The sequence below is a fragment of the Apus apus genome, chromosome 4, assembly GCF_020740795.1.
Source record: "Apus apus isolate bApuApu2 chromosome 4, bApuApu2.pri.cur, whole genome shotgun sequence".
NCBI lineage: Eukaryota > Metazoa > Chordata > Aves > Apodiformes > Apodidae > Apus > Apus apus.
The window spans coordinates 3,687,052-3,695,819 of NC_067285.1; the positions used below are offsets into that span (position 1 = coordinate 3,687,052).

Below are 8,768 nucleotides of genomic sequence, written 5' to 3' on the forward strand. Positions count from 1 at the left end.
ACAACTAGTATCAAATATCACAGGGACACAAAAAAAAAATCAAACTCCTTCTAAAGGAGTCACATCAAGTGCTTTTTTAAAACAACTTTTCTTTTTAATCATACAAATAGCAATCTGCATTTGGCTCATAATACATATCCAACAACTGCAAGTTCATTGCTGCAAGGTACTCTCAGCTGATAGTTTCAGAATAACTGCTAAAACAGTAAATCTGCTTTTGAGTGGTGGGACTTTCTGCTAGAGACAACACTCAACAACATTTTTAAAATAAACCATTTAAAAGCCATGAGGTGACAATTGTTTTTCTAATTGCCAAGCTAAACAACAACGTAGAGAAAAGGCCTAGCATGACAAATATATACTCAACACTTCTCGAAACTGCAGAGACAGACTCAGACCTGCAGATTGAAGCTGTTTCAGGGGGGAACCAGACAGCAGCAAGCAGTAAGTATGCCAGCTGTCTCGACTCAATCCCTGCTTACATACTGGGAAGATGAATGGAGACAGAAGAAATACTTTCAAGCCCATTAGCCTGAAAGAAGTACAAGTCATTTACAGTCAGTACAACCACACGAAACAGGATTCTCTCATAAAGCAACAATCACCTTCACAAAGAAAATTTCCTACTTTTTGTTAATGTTTTCCACATTTATTAGTCTTCTTCCAAGACAATCAACTGACTATGGGCCAAGCCTCACAGTTTTCAAATGAGTGGACCAACAAAAGTGTGTGCAACTTCAAAGCTACCAGAAGATTACTTGATCATAGTAGTTCTAATCTACTGAATACAAAACAGACCACTCAAGTTTTTCTTTATAGAGTCATGTAAACCATGGTTCTGAAAATTTTCTTTAGCTCAGGAAAGATAACTCCTGAATATCTAGAAGACAGCAGAACACCAATGTGACTTAAAAAAGTTTCCTGATGTCCCTTAACTCCCCAGCAACTTGGACTTTGTTTCATTAAAAACAACTAGTTAAGACTAGATGCTAGATCAAATCAAAGTCAAAGAATCACAGAGATGATTTTTAAACCTTAGATTTGGTTTACAAAAATAATGGCAAACATAATCCAAATAAACATCACCATGTACTGCCTTCTGGCACAGTAGGAGGAAGGAGAAAAAGAAAGGGGGGGAGGAGGAAAAGACTACAGCCTCCTTGCCCACAAGTGACAGTTTCAGCAAGAAGTCCTATTTACTCTCACCAAAATAGACACAGGTCCATCCATCCAATCCCCATCCCCTGGACAGCAGGCTGCACACACCTGGTACTCATTTTGTACCTAACTCTCATTACTTGAAGGATTTTCAGCTCAATTCTGAGCACAACCTTAGAGACAGATGTTAATTTTGTGCCTTCTCCAGCATTTGTCTCACAAAAACTAATTTTTGTTAACTGAAAATGCACATGAATACAACCAAAATTAGCAACCACCTTACTAGAAATAAAAGTAATGAAGCAATAATATTCTTGTTTTAAGACAAGAGGAACAGATTATATCGGGGTAAACTGAAATAACCAATGGGAACAATGCCCACTTCACTGTATCTGCTGTACAGCCGAAGATGCAAAAGGGCTGCAAGCCTGGCTGCTTTGTAGACCAGAAGCTCTGCACATTCCAGCAACCACCTTCCAGCCTATTCACCTTCCCAAGTTCCTTGCAAAAAAAAAAAAAAAAACCCACACAAAACTACCATTCCTTCTGCTTTCTTGAACTGTATCAGCCCATTCTTGAAGGCAGTTCCTTCTTCAAACATCACTGTACTCATTCCGTACTACACCCCCTCCACACCTCTCTCCACAGAAGTGTTTTTTCATAAATGGGACAGCAGCACATGAAAAAAGTTGTTCTGAAAAATGAGGTAGATGCAAGCCCAGTTTGACTACAGAGCTTCTGAAAACCTGCCCATGCCACAAAAGAAGGAAATACTAAGAAAATATTTTCTATTATTATGTTCTCAAGAGTGGACACTGAAGTGCTGAAGCTCCTCCTTTAAAGTATGTTAACTGTTAGACACTGGAGAGGTAACACTTCTATTATTAATCTTGCATTTCAACAAAATTCCACAAGAATTAACTCCACACACATGACCAGCTGTGCTTCAGCAAATGATGCACAAATGAGCAGTCACAGAACCCATCCGGCCCTGTGCAAGTTAAAGCAATGTCAGCTTTAAAAGATATAACAAATTCCAGTCAACTGACATTACAAAGTTATAGTTATCTGTTATTTAACCAATTTTACCAAGCTATGCCATTTGACAAGTCAACTGGCAAGCTCTTCATCAGTTGTGTTGAAAAAAAATTCTCTTTTCAACTTTGCCACATCTCCCTCCTCATATATAGTACTACTTCAAAAAAAAAAATAGAAATTAAGAACTCTATTATAGCTAAGCCAGCCATTTTCAGCTGCCAAACTAAAGTTTAGTTCCATTTTAGAACCAGGAGACTGTGGATCATAATTCATGCAGTTAAAACAAGGATTTCTTGTTGACATAAATTTTGAACAGCTTAAAATAACTCAGTCTTCAAATTTTGGGGGCAGGAAGGGGCATGAGATTACTAACAGAACTGGCAGTAGCATTTTAAATGCTTTACTGCAATTAGTAGATGGTCCATCCCAATGAAGAATTATTGATCTAAAGTTCTGCATCCATCTCAACCCAGCTGCAAAACTGAGATGGCAAAGAGAAGCTACAAAGAAAAATATGAACACCTAAGTTCATATCACATGAAGGAGCCAGTAAATCTCACATAGTTCCTGAGAGGATATTTGATTATTTGATTGTATTAAACATAACCTCCCACACAATCTGTAAAGTATTTTCTACTTACACTTTCTCTGCCCTAGTAAGACCACATCTGGAGTACTGTGTCCAGTTCTGGGTTCCCCAGTTCAAGAGACAGGGATATGCTGGGAAGAGTCCAACAGAGGCTACAAGGATGATTAAGGGACTAGAACATCTGCCATATGAGGAAAGGCTGAGAGACCTGTGGCTGTTTAGTCTTGAGAAAAGCAGACTGAGAGGGGACCTGATTAATGTCTATAAATATCTGAAGGGTGCATGTCCAGAATGCCAGTCTCTTTTCAGTGGTGCCTGTGATAGGACATGAGGAAATGGCACCAGGTTACAATGCAGGAAGTTCCACCTCAACACGGGGAGAAACTTCTTTACCATGATGAGGGTGACAGAGCCCTGGTACAGGCTGCACAGAGAGGTGGTGGAGCCTCCTTCTCTGGAGACTTTCCAGACCCATCTGGACACATTCCTGTGTGACCTGTCCTGGGTGTTCCTGCTGCAGCAGGGGGGTTGGACTCAATGATCTTCAGAGGTCCCTTCCAACCCCTGATTCTGACTTATTTACAGATACAATATGCAAAGAACACCAAAGATGGATGGGATTTCCTTTCCCCAAGGAATTTACACATCCCATGACATACAACAGGATGGCCAGGCACAAAGCTGAGTAAGACTCAAGAAGTTGCCTTGACCAACTTTGCATTTTAACCCAGCTCCAATTTAAGTCATGCTTCTGTGATGAATCCAGTTGATGCTTTCACGTCACTCAGCGTTCCAATTAAATGAATATTTCTAATTATACTTCTGAGGAAATGCTAATGGATACAACTCTACAATAACAAATTATGGCCTCATCGGCCATCCCCATCTGTCTGACCTTACTGAAGCAGCATAAGAAAAGGTAATATTTTTTCATCAAGAGAATTACACCACTTCATTAAGAGTTCCAAAAATCCTACAAAATGCAATGCATCCAAAAGCATTATTCCCTCTTAATACCATGACAGACTTAAATCAGAAGTGATCTTTTACATAAGAAACACCTGACTCCACAGGCTGGGACACTAGTTCAATCTGGCCTTGAGTTGAGAACACCTCCCCCATTGCTCACCTGTTTCCCCCCTTTGATTAACCACTGAAAAAGAAGAAAAAAAAAAAAAAGGCTTCACAAACCTCTTCAGCAGTCTTCAAAGACAAAATGCCAGATGAGCAGAAGGAAAGGCAAAAACCAAGTGAAACAAATCTCTCCTGAACTACTGTTACAAGGTTCTGCTTGTAGCAGAACGAGCTTTAACAGATTATTTGTTAGAGAAAAAGGAAGGTTAAGTATTGCACAGAAGACCTCTCACCTTTCAATTTTTGAAAAAAACAAACAAACAAGAAAACAAACCAAAACGTATCAATGTGTTAAACTCACACACCAGATTCACCACTCAGGACACAGTAGGTAGCTGGTGAGTACAGACTGTTCAGCACAGCACAAAGCCTGTCAAACAATATTTGTTTACTACACCGACTCCCAAGAATTCCAGAATGAGTTGTCATTATTGGTATCCCTGAATGTCACAGGGGCAGCAAAAAGTTCCCTGTGGCCGTGCTGCGTCTGCCATGTAGGAGACCTTCAGATGCATCTTCTCCCATCGTTTCTCCCACTCGCTGCTCCCCGGAGAGCAGGACAGAGCCCTTCCAGGGACAGAGCCCTGGAGATCCGGACGCAGGCCTGGAACGCCTTTTGTCGCTCCGAAGGAAGGACTCACAGACCCATCCGTGACCTCGGCAGAGTTCACCTCACCCCGGCAGGAAACGGCTGCAGCGTGGGGCTGAGAAGGGAGAGCCAGAACGGCCCTGGGAGCCTGGATTATCGCTTGCTAATCAAACTCCCGGGTTTTTATTTTGTTTGTTTTTGCTGCTGTTAAACGCCAGTTCACAACAAACAAGCTCGCCTCGCTTTTGCGTCCGAACAACACGCTGCACTTCTGATTCCCGGCACAAGTCCCGACCACCCGTCAGCCGGGGCGAGGGGCAGCGCCGGGGAGGTGCTGCCCCCCGGGGAGGTGCTGCCCCCCCCGGGGCTCCCACCGCACACACCCCGGCGGCCGGGGGAGCAGCCACAACGGGGGGGAGACACACACGACACGAGTAACGATAAAATAAAGAGTTCCCTGCCTTTGTGCCCGCTGCTGCAGCACGGCTTTCCCCAAGCTGCTCCAGGACGGAGCAGCAGGACGGGGAAAGCGCAGCTGCCCCTACGGCAGAGGCCACAAACCCCCCCTCCCCGTTCCAGGCAGGACCGTGAGACCCCAGCCGGTTGCGGGGCCACCGAGGAGACCCCCCCGGGGGGGCTGTGTGTCCCCCCCCCCCACCCCCAGCCGGGCCGCCCCCGGCCCCTCCGCGCCCCGCTCCGCTCCCAGGCCGATCCCGGCGGCTCACCCCGAGGGCCGGCCCCGCCGCCCCGCCCGGGGGAAGGCGAGGCCCTTACCTGCCCGCCGGGATCCGTCCCTCAGCCGCCCGCTGGAAGCCGCCCGCGCCGCCGCCGCCGTCCCCCCCACCCCCCCCCGCCCCGGCCCGCTGGCTGCGGCGTCCCCTCCCCGCTCAGGACATGGTCTCCCCGCGGGCACCGAGGCGCTGCCGCCGGAGGGGGGAAGGAGGAGGAGGAGTGCGGGGGAAGCCGGGCAGCCCGCGGGCCCCGCTCCCCGGGCTCCTCTAATGGCGGCGGCGGCTGGAGCGGCCCGCAGCAAAATAACCCCCCATCGCCGGACCCGCCGCCCTGCCGCGCGCCCATTGGCCGCGCCGCGCCCGCCAATCGCCGGGCGCCTCTTTGGGCCCGAGCGGGTGATGTCATCCCTTGGGGGGGTGGCCCCGCCCCCTGCCGCGCGCCGGGAGGGCGGGAAGCGCGTCCCGCTTTCCCGGGATTGGGGGGGGGGGGACGGGACGCGATCCCGGAGCCTTTCCCGGCACCCTCCTCTCCCCTCGGGGGTCTTCTCCCCCGCAGCCTTTCCTCCCTCACGCCGCTCCCTGCCCTTTCCCTGCGGGAAGCCTGGGCTCGCCACCCGGCTGCCAGCTCTTCCCAACAGCCCTTCCCACCCACCCACCCGTGTCCTGAGGGTCCTGGCACGGGACGGGTCTTCATCGCTTGATGCCTGACCTTCCCCCCTCCTCAATTCCCTGCTTTTTGTTCCGGGCTTTCTGCGGTGTTCTAGGACTTTTCATTCCCGGGGTTTCACTCCCTGCTCCCGCTCGAGGAGGCAGAGGATGGGTGCTGCATCTGGGAAGCTCGTCCTCTTCCCACCGTCCCTTCGCCCTTGATCAAAAGAAAAGCCCCCCCCTCGAGCTGTCCAAGCAGGGCAGTCACGCCTCGTGCTGGAGAAAATCCTCCCGCCCCGCAGACCAACAGCTCGGGTTGGAGCCAGGGCCGGGAAAACGCCCTTCATTCTGGAGACCCAAGTCAAAAATTGTCTCCCTTTGCGATTAAACTTGTTCCCTACAAACATCAAAACCTGCTGGGGTGGTGGGGGGGGGGGAGGATAATGTGATTTGTCTCTCCCACGCTAAATTCTCTTCCCCCAGCCTGTGCTTGGGGGGACAAACCAACCAGGACATCTACCAGGCTACAGAACCGACTAGGACAACGGGATTTTTTTTCCTTCACGCAGCCACGTGTAAGATCCAGATGATACCTGGATAAGTCAGGTAGAAGAAACACGCCTTGTCTTAAGGAACTGTGCCACTTCTGCGCCTGGGAGTCCTTCGGGAAGTGTATCCCTTGCCCTTGGTGTCCAGGCAAGGTGATGGAAGAGCTGTCATGCAGCGAAAAATCAAGCAGTGGGGAAAATCCTGAACGTTGCCACAACTGCACAACGACAGGAAGTTTCCAGAAATAATTGTTATAGCCCAGCCTGCACAAAAAAAAAAAAAAAAGATAGGAAAATAAAAGGAATCTATAATTTGGGGGAAAACAGAACTTCAAATTCTTCCGGAGTATTTTCTAAACCTGTCACAAAACCATTTGGTTGAGCAGGGAAATACGCTTTAAACAAAACACAGTGCACTGCAGCACATCAGGAGGATGTAACACACTTTCACAACTCAGAAAAGAGCTTTTCACGCAGCTAAACTTGCGCCGTTTCAGACTTGATAAGAGAAAAAAAAAAAATCACCATCAATTGAAAAAGAAATGTTTGAAGCATTCTAGAGACAAGTGCTTTTCCTACCTGCAGAGTTGCTCTGCAGAACAGAAGCATCCCAAGTCGTGAAACAGGTACCTGGATATTGTGTGTGATGGGGAAAGCCACGTGTTTAAACCCGATCCTGCAAATAGTTACCAGAGCTGTTAGTTTTGAAAGCAAATCCTGGCTGAATCCCCAGATCGCCAGCTGATTTTTATGTTGGCAACATTATTCCTACAGCCAAGTCTCTGGCTTCATCTCAAACAACTGCTGGCATTTCCTGCCAGGTTTACCTTGCAGGTGTTTGCCATTTGTCCTGGACTTCACACAATGGGAATGACCTTTCCGTGGCTTAGAACATTAATATTTACACCTGTGTTTTACCCAGTAGTAGCTTTCAGACTTCTAATTTGGAGAGAAATCAAAATCTACACGACTTGATAACCCAGTTCTCAACAGATCTGGTAGCTGATCATCTTTTTTCTTTTTTACATGTCAGAAAGATAGTTCTATTTTGGTTAGAGGTAGCAGGAGTTGTATGCAAGTACTTATTTCCTATATTCCACTCCAAATTTAAATTTTATTCCACCAGTTGAAGGATTTTTAACTCCCTAGTAAAGAATTTGGAACAGTCACACGAGTTTGACAGCTTAATATGTTATTTTGGGAACTTGGTGGAGCTGAACTCCCTCCTGCTGTGGAGATGATGTGCCTTCTCTAACGGGGTGTGCAACTGCCCTCTGTAACTCGGAATAAACCCCTAGCAAAGCTGTATGTCTTTATTCATGTCTAAAAATACAATTTGCACACACGTCTTCCAGCTTTCCTTTCCCCCCCACTTCTCCAACATCATAAATCCCTGTTCCTCTGACACCTGCTGCTTTCTCCCCACCTTCCTCAGCCTCTTCAACCTCCCCCCTTTCCTTCCAGGTCCTCTAGCACAAGAAAGAGCTGCTCAGGAAAGAACTGACAGTCAATTTCCCTGTCAGAACTCCAGGATTTGATGAATTTTGCAGCAATATTGGTGGACACCAGCTAAGAAACCCAACTCAGTTCCATCCCCCTCCTCAGCCTGGAGCAGCAGCCAGCACTGACAGGAACCCTTTGTGCCTCCGAGGTACGAGCCTTGCTGGCAGCCAGCGAGGCAGATGGCTGGGAAGCTCCCTTCCTATTCTGCAAAGAATGGAGAGATTTAGGAATTGTTTTTGGTTTTTTTTCCAGAATAACCCAGGATTGCAAATTCCCACTCTCTCCTATTAAAGGAGAGCACTTGGAGCCATGCTGCCTTACAAGGCACCTTATTTCTTCCGATGCTGTTAGTAAAAAAAACACAACAGGTTTCTTCCCTGACGTTTCTGTTCTGATTCACCCTGCTTATAACCAAGAGAATGATACCAAAGCTATAATTAGAAAGAAAGCGTCCAAACATTTCACAGCATTTCTGGACGTTGCATGTGACAGCAGGGGGCAAGTCAGCAAGGCAAAACTGTGTGCTTCAGGTAAGCAAAAAAGACAAATCCCAAATTATTTTACGCCAGCGTGGAGTGTTTTTGTGCTGCAGCAGAACTGCCTGAGCCCGAGTGCACGGATTACATCTAGTTAGTGATGTCTAAGTGCAGATCTGGCTCTTAAGTAATTCTCTTTACCCTGGTAACTAATTCTCTTTACCCTGGTAACTACTCACTCTCCAGCAGGGTGCTGGCTCCCGTTAGGAGATCCAGCCTCGGCTTATCCGGGAGCAGGGATGTGTGTGCTCACCAGATGGTTATTTCTCACTAGCTGAACTTTGAATATGCAGC

General features: G+C 47.4%; 1 protein-coding gene across 1 annotated transcript in view; it reads right to left on the reverse strand.

Moving 5' to 3' along the window:
• The window catches only part of ZRANB1 (zinc finger RANBP2-type containing 1), a 44,951-nt gene extending 39,593 nt beyond the window's left edge, over window positions 1–5,358 (reverse strand). Inside the window, exon 1 of the mRNA XM_051618023.1 lies at window positions 5,283–5,358. The gene's annotated coding sequence lies outside the window, so the exon portion shown is untranslated. The remainder of the gene's footprint in view (window positions 1–5,282) is intronic.
• Window positions 5,359–8,768: the final 3,410 nt, after the last annotated feature.